The sequence below is a fragment of the Anas platyrhynchos genome, chromosome Z (assembly GCF_047663525.1).
Source record: "Anas platyrhynchos isolate ZD024472 breed Pekin duck chromosome Z, IASCAAS_PekinDuck_T2T, whole genome shotgun sequence".
Lineage (NCBI taxonomy): Eukaryota > Metazoa > Chordata > Aves > Anseriformes > Anatidae > Anas > Anas platyrhynchos.
Window position 1 is genome coordinate 28616562 of NC_092621.1, and position 10902 is coordinate 28627463.

The window sequence follows — 10902 nt, forward strand, 5'->3', positions numbered from 1 at the left end:
AAATAAAGACATTATTGTTACTACTGCTAGTGCTTGTACTGTGCTGACAAAATGCTTTGGGATGTTCTTCCTGGGTAAAAGAACTAACTGGCTTTGTGGATCCCCAAATATATTTTTCACTAAAGGCACAGATACATTTATATACTCTTCTCTTTTGAATATATAAGTTTGCTTTCATCAAGTAGTCTGGGAAACAACAGACTTGAAAGCAACAAACCTAGGGCATAACCACATTGCATAACAGTCTGTGGTGCGGAAACATGGCAGATAGCTCTGGGTCTCACAGGAGTCAATGGAGTGAAAGATGCACTGGGAAGTGAGAACATAACACCTTACATGGAATTAACTTCTGTATCTTTTCACATTCTGAATTAAACAGTAAAACAACCTTACAGACCAAGTTAAGACCATATGAACGAAAGGGAGTATCATGAGGCTCCTTATAGGAGTGTGATTTAAAAAATGAAATTAAATTTGTAATCCACATCTAAAAATGTGGGTGTGGGAGAGTGTTTCATCAATGAGACAGCCTGCAAACCTTGTACCTTCCTGGCAAGCTCCTGGGGAAAGAAAAAGGGTATCCAAACCCTTTTCACTATCCATGACAAATAAGGGGCATCCAAAGACCACAGGCTATGAATGTACAGAGCACAACATACCTTAGACAGGGACTCCTCTGAAAATGCAAATGCAAAAGTGCATCTTACTTTCAAGATGGTCACCTTTCTGAATGCCCTCACTTTTCTCTCTCTATCCCCCTTCCTCTCTCCCTGTCTCCCTGTCTAACTCTCTCTTTATCTCCCCATGAGTTTAAAATATATCTTCATGTCAGCCATTGATGTTCTGCACAGGACCTATACTGCACGAAGGCGAACCACCACAATCTTTTAACCTGGGAGTGGTCAGGAATGCTACTGTGCTTGTGTTGTGCCTGGGAGACATGCCCATGCTGTGGCTGCTGTTCATCTGTGACCAAAGAGGCTCAGCTGTGCTCATTAACTGAGTTCAACACATCTCTGCAGCCTTCCCCTGCTGACAGGAGCAATGTGTGAAGAGGATGAGAGCAAAATTACCACCTCTTGATTGTCTCTTGAACATTGACCTTTATGACTCATGATAAGGCAGGCTTACATGAAGTGCTGTGTGTATTATCTTGCCATAAAAAGTTCTGAAGTATATATATATATATGTATATGCTTTTATAGTGGACTTGAGCAAAAACAAATGTTGAAACATGCACGCCAATAAAAATGGGAACTCTGATTTTTGGAAGAACACAAAGTACAGTATTCTGATACAGTCCACAACATATCTTGTTAAGGTTAGGCTCTTCTGGAAATTCTTAGCTGAGCAGTTAGCTGGACCAAACCAAAATGAGTAGAAGCTTAAACCACATATTTCCACAGCCACTGCAAGATTGTTTAATGATCATCTCAATTAGATTTTTTTTTTTTAATGTAAATTGCTTTCAGTTTTATGGCAGAGACAGCATTTCACTGGACACTACTTTGCTTCTCTCATCTTTCCCTCCAAGAAAAATAAATGAAAATAAAATCCTGAGATCCACCCCTGAGGAAGGTACAGGGCATTTATCCCAGAAGCCTCTTCTGCAGTGCATTCTTCTGGCCAGTATGAAAGAAACCCTAAAGAGGTGCATCTGTGCTGAGGAATGTGTGCCTGCTTTGGCTTCTGATTTTTTTTAGTGTTAATCTGGAGACAAGGGTCTCTTTCATGAATGGTCCTTAGGGATGGTGAACTCCTGTACACATGTTTGTGCTTGCCTTTTTGGAGAGCACAAGAAGAAAACATCAAGCCTGGAGACTAGAAAATGTAAGCTACATTTCGGTGAAGAGAATTCTTCACCTGCTTGCACAAAAAAAATACTCTTCTTATTTTCAGACTCGAGTGGATAGGCCCTTAAAATACTCAGTAAATCTGGTCAAGGTGTTCCAGCTCTAAAAAACGTCAGTTGTGCCTTTTATACCTTCATTGATGTTGAAGTGGCAAGGAGAAGGAAGAAGAAAAGAGAGAAGTCAACATCTAGGCAACACGTCTCACAGTACAAATTGTACTTAAGGGAGAGACCGGCAGTGTACCAAAGATACTTCCTGCCTGTGTGAAATATTTTCCCCCTCCTCCTATTTAGAGAAGTCACTGTTGATATTCAGACTAATTGAGGCATCTCTTAAGTGCCTTTAGGTTTGCCTTCAAATAGTTCCCAAGTATGTATAAAGACATTGATAAAGGAAGAAAAAGACTAGCCAAGACAGAAGACTGCAGCGATTAGCAGGAGAGCAGATTGAATCTGTTATGAGGAAGAAAGAGTGGTCATGAGAAAGCCAGTACACTGAGTTTCATCAGAAAGGTACAGCAGTAATCACAGAATCATTAAGGTTGGAAAAGACCTCTGAGATGATCTGGTCCAACCATCCCCCTACCACAAACATTACCCACTAAACTACGTCCCTAAGCATCACATCCAAGAAATTCCGGTGTAGAGCAGGAACAAGTTGGGTATTTGGACAGTGGTTTTGTAAGAAGAAATGCATTGAATGTTAGTGTTTACTCCTCTGACAGAGACTATACTTTAGTGTGGGATTTACCAAGCAGAGGACTATAAATAATGGGCACTCTGAGGAGGATGGTAAATGAGTTGATCTTGAAATTATGCCTCTTGCTTTTTCTTTGTCTTTCCAAATTTATGTACTGCACTGAAAAAATTATAAAGACCTATTGCCTTCTCCATTGCTTTCATTTTCATGAAATGTCTTTGAAAATAGTAACCATTCTTACACTTCTGTGCTCTCCCCTATTCGTGGTCTCTGACCAGTCAGAGATATTTGGCAAGAATTCCTCTCTACAACTGCAGAATACTACTTTGCTAATTTTTAGACATCAGCACTCTGACTTCATCTCTCAGTATCACTTCTTGTTAAGAGTGCTAGTGTCTACTACTCCAAGAAATTATGACTCATTATTTTATTATACAGCATTGCAAATTAGAACCCATCTCTCTAAACTCTAAACCCTTTCCTACTCACTGTCCTGCTCACTGTACTAAGTATACAACCACCTGTATACTTATTGCCTGAATCATTTAAAATAATTAAATAAACGAAAGTGCTTCTGTAGCTGGAAAATGGAGCCACAGATTGATGAGGTAACTTACTTTACTAGTGTGGGAAATTTCAGAAACCTGATGGGTACAAAAGGATAGGAGGGGTTATGTGACATTTTTGCATTTTGTGTGAGGAGTTGAAGTTGGCATTGCAGCTACCTGTCCAGAGCACATCACTGGACACAAACCTTCCAAGGCACCGTCCAGTATTCCTGCCTCTAAGCTTTTTACTGCAAGTTATGTAAAGCTGGATGCTTTTCTTAAAGCCCCGATCCTTGGAGATATGTGATTACTCCAGACTCTCAGTTTTCCTGTAAAAGAGTCAGTTTCTAGCTCTTGTGGGCATTGAGAAAAGCACGAAAATCCCAACTGTGTCAGTTTAACAAAACACATACACAAAAAACATTATTTTTGGTAAGCTGGTCTCGTAACTTTTGGGGCCCCAATGCACACCTTCTTGGTGTTTAGGGTTGGCAACACTAGGAACAGCAAGACCATCCGTTCCCTGACCCCCTTCTACAGCACACCTGAGAATACATGCATTTTTTGGTTGCAGCGAGTTTGAGGAAGGAAAGGAAACAGTACATATTCTCATATGTCTTCTCATCTAATCCCTTTTTGGAACTATTCCCCTTACACCATTTCCACGAAAGCCTTTCCTTGGAAAGGACATCTGCAGCATGTTTATGCCTCCTGTTGCTTGCCTTAGCTACTACTCCTTTTCGGACATTTTCTGGTACAGACTGAACAGAATGAGGTTTATACCACAAACAGCACAAAGCGTCTGCTCTGTTTATGCTAGCAGGCTCCTGTTAACCTTTAATCCCCCCAAATCTTTCTCAAAACAATGTGAAAGTCTATTTTTACATTCTTCCCTGTTGTTCAGCGCTGGCTAAGATGATAAACAAATTTTGTACAACTCAAGAAGCAGTTAGAGCCTCCTGGGTCGGGGAGGATGGGGGGGAAAGAGAGGGCTGGGAGGGGGAATGCATTAAGGGCACTGTCTCCACTCACCTGTACCTTTTTTAGCAGATTGATAAAGAGTTTTCTCCTGCACCAGGACAAGGTGAGCAGGCACAGGCCACATTTTGGGGACCTGGAGGTCTGGCAAATGTGGGACAATCTTACTCTGCAGCCAGGAGTGCTTCAGGTGGTGAAAGGACACAAAGCCTTCGAGTGCCCCTCCCCTGCCGACCCCGACCCCATTAGGGGCTGACAGCTGCGAAAAGCATAGGAAGCAATTAAGGCACCCTGCCTTAGCCACAAAGGCTGACGGCCCTACTTTCTGAAAGGCCTGGGTCTGCAAAAGAGATAAGAGAGGGAACCTCGAGTGCTGTAACACACAGCTTTGAGGCTTTGTGCAAGGCTATCCTTCTGGGTCCACTTGGGGTTATTTATTTACTTAAAGTTTGTTTGAAAACTGGAAGCTTCAGGCTACTTACCCAATTAACCTCAACACCTGTTTGGCTGGAAAAGCTTGGGAGCAGTGTGAACAAGCTATGAAAAGCCTTTTTTTTTTTTTTTTTTTTTTTTAAGGGAAGGGGGCAGACAAAATAGATTCCTGACATAAATGTTATTCAAGCCCACTCATAGACCTGTGCTGGGTTTTATTCCTGATCATGATTTCAAAGGAAGCTCCAGCTAGATTCAACCTCTCCTATACCAAGGACAATCATGATATCTAAATCAATAGATTTTAGTGAATGGCTGTTGTTTTAACTTTTGCCTGCTTCTGTTTTATTGCCTGATGGATTTTGGCTCTCAGTTTTCCTCTTCAGAGGCCTACAATCCTCACCAAATGTTTCACATTACTCAGTGTGAAAAACCTCCTATTCTTTCAGATTTTTTACAAGTTCATACATCCGTGGAAACCTGATATTTCATATTTCATTATGCTTTGTGAATGTCATTGTGAGGGATGCTGGTTCACATGCAACAGGCCTCTTCTGTCTTTGATCAGCTTGACCGCAACTAATTGTAAATGGAGAACAAATGAAAGAAATATTTATAAATTTCATGGGAATTCAGTCAGGGCCTAAGCCTTTCCTAATGCCTCCATTCACAGTAAATGTTTATTGAATACTTTTAGTCTACTGTGTACTTCAGTATTTATATAGTGTTAGGTTTTAGCTTGTTCTGAGTAGATCCAGTAAAATGACCTCTCCTGCTTCTTTCTTTCTTTCTTCCTTCCTTTCTTGTCTTGCTTTTCTTTCCCTCCCAAATGTCCTTCTTTCTTTTGTCTTTACCTTGTAAAATAGGCTGTTGGCTGAGAAGAGGAACACCACAGTTGCTGGGTTCCAAAGTCTACAGCTGTAAGAAGGGTAAGAAAGGGGGGAAAAAAATGACCGTAAAATTTAAAACAAATTTTGAGGCACAAAGCAGAGTTGGAAAAAATCAAATGAAAATGTTAAAGATTTGTCCAAAATAAAGTCATAAATGCCCTGAGCCAAGGGAAACAGCTGCTAGGTCACGCAGGCTAAATCTAAAAAGGCAATGCAACAGAACATTTAATGTTATGAAGTTAATAAGGAGTTGCCAGGATGAAAAGAAACAAGCATTCCTGGTTTTATTTTTCAGTCTCCTGTACTTACAAGGTTGTGCTCTTACATCTTTCCTTTGCTTTAGCATAGGTCATTTTTACAACAGGAAACTTATGCATCCAGAACCTTTTGGGGAGTTCCCCACACATCCAATCCCACAGATATTTGACTGTGCTGAGAACACGGTCAGGCAGAGACAACCTCCCTTGGCTAGTGAGTGGGAAACGCACAGCTTGCAGGGCGTCATGTGCTATTTGTCACAGCTGCCACGCATGCTGCTTGCCCCACTTGCGTGTGCTGCTTGCAGGCACGCACCAGGGCTGCAGACACGTAACAGGACAGGTGCTGCCCTGGTGGAAACCGGCACTACCCTGCTACAGCTAATGGATGCTCTGGGGTGAAATGTGAGATGCGTCCAGCAGAAATGAGAGCAAAACCACTCGTTCCACTCTCTCATGAAGACCCGCATCTTCTGCTTGTCCTGCAACATTTTTGTTTTACTGCTTCATGCAAAATCAGAAAAACAAGGAAGGAATGGGAAGTTTTAGAAGGATCAGGGAAGGAAGTGGATGTGAAGTGTGAAGTCTGACAGTGGTATGAAGGAAGAAGAAGGGCTGAATTTTGTGGGGAATATAGAAGGGTGTGGATGTAATTTGTCCCTTTTAGATAGGATAGGAAAAAAAGGGCTGGGGGTGGAGGTAGGGGAAGAAGAAACCAACTGCAAGGCTCTGAATTCATTACCTTGTCTCAGTTAGCTCCTGGAACACATTGTTTTTCTTCTCCTGCAATTTTTCGATAAATTTTATTCTGCTTATCTTTATAATCTGTAAGATCTTTGGGGCCAGGAAAATTCTGCTAAGGCCTTTGCAGAGCACCTAACACTTGTGGGGAAATGTGGAAAAGGCTTGAAGGTTGTACAGCAGTAAAACCTTGAACCTAAAATAATCAAAGGAAAAATAAATTTCTGAGAAAAAGATCCATTAAGATTCTTCCTTTCCACTACCCCTGCATTTGAGAAGGAAAATGGAGTGAGAACCTGTGAGGAAATGAAATCCAGATAATATGATATGGAATTTTCCCTGATTATAATGTCTTCCAACAATTTTTTCTCCTTTGAGGAGGCAGTAATATCTTAAAAGCAGCTTTATACTATGATATGCACTCCAGTATGTTAGATTTGCCTAATTCCTGAGTCCCTAGAAATGAATACACATTTCTGGCAGCTGAGCACCACATGAATTGTTAAAAATAAAACTCTTGATAATCGGTATTAAATTAAATCACATAACAGAGATGGATGATGATTGTGATGAGGGCTTTAAGTATTATTTACCTTCCTACAAAGAGCTTGTCTGGGCTTTCACAAACAGGGTACATAAAACACTTACTTAGCATGTAACTTGAGCTATGAAAATTGTATTACAGTTAAGTGTTCTTAAAGCCGCGGGCTTTTTATCACAATTAAAAGAGCAGGGAAGAAGGTGGGGGAGGAAAATGGAAATAGCTTAGGGAGTTTTCATGTCACTGTCTGCATGGAGCTCCACTGAGACAGCACTGGCAGTCATGTTAGACCATGCTCAGCAGACATCCTTCTGGGGCACTGCCCCAAGCCACTGGTCTTCTGTGGTGTACACATATACTCTTCTTACTCAGAGGACCAGGTTATACAGATTTAACAGTTTTGATGCTTATCTGATGGGAGATGATACACAGATGTACAGAAGGAGAAAGAAAAATATGTCTTTCATGGGTTAGGCAGTTTTGTCTCACATTTTTATCATGACTTCTCCTGAAACAGTAGGTGGCTTAGAAAAACAAAGGCACCTAAGTAAGTCAGTTATAGGTTTTACCTGACAATGCCTTCCCAACCTGGTCTTATAGATGTCACACGTGGAAAAAAAAACAACTCCTAGTACTTATGCAACAGCAAGGAAAAATGTGGACTCCACTGAAATAGGTAAATCAGTGGATCTACTTAGTAGGTTGGTACTCATACTCTCTCAGATGCTCATGCTGGTCTAAGTAAACTCATTTTACATGTCTATTTTATAGATGAAGAGTGCATGATCAGCCCATATCTTAGAGAGATGGTAGCCCCCCCTTACAGAGTAACAACTAAAGCCAGTCTCTTTGCCTGAGAAATCCTTCAGTCTTTGCACATCCTTCACACACTTTTTCTTAAGCACACTCTTACTATTCAGAAATACCTGGATTTCAAAAACTTAGAATAGTGTGTGCAAGAAAAAACAGTATCTCTAACATTTCTACAAAGCAAAACCCTAAAAGGTCTAACTGGGGTCACAAAGCAAGCAGCATCTGAAATGGGCTGATCCTCAGGTGGATCTTTTTTATAGGAGAATTTTTGTTTATCATAGGTGTGTGCAGAGTAAGGCTTGAAGTGCTTCGGCACTTGGGAGACAACTCACTTCTTTCTTTCCATGTGTGTTTTAAATATGGTTGACATTTTTCTAACCTGTTGCAAAACTGAATCCTGGTGACACAATGCCACAATTGTACCTTCTCAAGGGGATGTGATGACTATATTAAGGATGAAAAGTATTTAAATGTTGTAATTTAGCAGTGAATAAAGCAGTAATCTTATTTTCCTCCCAGCCCTAGAGTTATGTTTTGCATGCTTCTTATCCCTCTCCAGATTAGATGCTCTTTTTTTTTTTTTTTTTTTTTTTTTTCCAACACAACCCTATCTGTCTTTTGGTGCAGTGAAATTTTTTCTATATATTAAACAGTGCAGGGTGAACCAGACCTCAGTCAGCAGCACATCATCTGTAAGTGACAGAAATGGCTGTATTAAGCCGAAATCTAGAACTGACAACTGACAGACTGGCATGAACAAGATCAGTGCCCAGATTTCTTACCAGACAGGCAGTTTACTGACTACTCTGTCTGCTTCACCACAAGTTTCTACAACAAACACAATAGCTGGCATGCAATTGATGTTGAGCAAGTGCCGTTTTCTGTTGATATTCTCATTTAATTTCCATATGTTGGCAGAAACAGATGGAACTGGATTTTCTTGCAATTATTATGAATCTAGGATAACAACTCTTAAATCTGCCTAAGAGTAGAATGGTACAATACAAATATGCAAACATTGGGTGACAGACTGGGTACTAAAATACAGAAATATGACTTTACATGTAGAGCAACTTAAGTTAGTTCATGCTTTGTTGAATAGGCTGCATCGTATGAAGGGATCTCAGGAATCTTAAAATAATTTGTACAGAATGTGAAATTAGGTGAGGATAAAGCTGCAATGCCCTTGTGTCTCACTGCTAAGATGTTTAAATGAAAACTATTAGTTAAGTAAAGTCTGTGGGGTTTTAAAGTTAAAAAAAAAAAAAAAAGTAAAAAAAAGTTACTGTTTTCCAAGAAGGCTCTTTTATGGAAATTGCAACATCTGTTCCCATCTCTTTGGTTCTAACCTCGACATGTTCTTTTTGAGATCACAACATTGAAAACATTCACAAAGTAGAAAATGTTTTTTTGTTTTGTTTTGTTTTTTAGATTCTTGACTCTCTGGCTCAGAGTTTCAAAAGAGAGTTATGTAGACTTAAGCCTAAAAGCCTTATTTATTGGAATAGGAATTTAAACAGAAAATAAAGGGTTTTATATCCAATTGATCAGCCAAAATGTTACTAAACTGAAGCTTAAGGGAATAAAAAAAAAAAAAGCTGGGGAACCTGGTATGATTATCAGTTTTAGCTACAAAGGGGTTAGCACAGAAACTGGAAAATCATATTATATTGAGACTACATGAAAGAATATAGGGAACACATACTGAGTCTTTAAGGGCCTGATCCAGCAAATGCTTTTGTATCTATTTAAGAACCACAGAATGAATAACTAAGAAAGCAGGTAAGTAACTAATTAAGTAAGTTGAATACATTAAGGGAATGAAGGGATGTGCTTCCAGGTCTAACTGGAGCAGTGTAAGAAGCTCCTGCCTTTCCTCCTATTGTTGTCTATTGCATAGCCTTATAAGTGAACTGCTCACACAGTCCATCTGCAGGACCATAAAGTGGACCGGTTTCTACATTGTCTCAGTGATAAATTAGCTAGCTTTACTTAACCCACCCTTGGTGTTCACAGAATAGTTGCTGAAGAGCTAGCCATGAAGAACAGAGACTTTGGAAAGAGTAAATGGAGCCTGGATTCATACCAGCTGTATTTCCTTGGAATAAGGATTAATTTTCATAACAGAAAAATTATTGGTCCTAAAATAAGTAACATTGTGGAAGATTTATTTAATAACTGATTTAAAAAGAGACTAAATAATAAAATCTGAGAAGTAAATAACAAACCACATACACAAGACTTTTTACCCGTACTTGTTGAATTTTTCCCAGTTGCCATGGCCATTTCTGAAAATGGATCCTTTGTTTAATATTTTTCTCTTTAAATAAATTGATACAAAATTGTAACTGAGGTTTTGCCATGCTCTGTGATTTAAAGAAATGAAAAACAATGACATTTCTTCCCTGTAGAGGAATTTTATATATGGTAAGTAAAATATTATAGTGATTTATTAAACAGGAAAGAGGGACAAGGAAGGCAGCAAGGTTTTGGCACAAATATTTGCAGCTACATTTCAGTAATGATAGAACAAACCCACAAAATTTAGAACTGGAATTAAGACAGGGAGTCTTCAGATTGCATTTTGTTTCAGTGTGTTATAGCAGTGATAGCCAGGGATATAATTCAGGTCTGGACAGGGATCTAAACTGCTAGGTTTGAGACTATTCTTATCCAGGATCTTGGCTATAAGCTCTTCACTAAGTATTACATTTGTACATTTCTTTGCAGCATTTTGCCCCGCAATATGGTAAGAACTTTCTTTTAAATTTGATTGATCCTATCTGCAAAGAAAACTGAAACTTAAAAGAAAGAGTCAAAGAACTGTGAACCACCAGATTTCACCAGCTGTTCAGTTCTGGCATTTTTGTATTGGACCCAGTCTTCCTGGGACTCCTGATGGATTCAATTTTTTGGTTGCTGCCAGGTAATTGTATTTTTTTGCTTCCAGACTCTCTTTAATTGCAACCCTGCTTTTATCCACTATTTTTTAATTTATTAACTATTTTTGTTGCTCAGTACTGACAGATGTAATATTTACTATATGATATGTGGTTCTTGAAAGAATATGAGTCAATGTACAGAACCTGCCAATCAGAGGCACTGAGATGTAGTGAAATTTATAGTCACATTAAACAAGCTTTTAGAGTA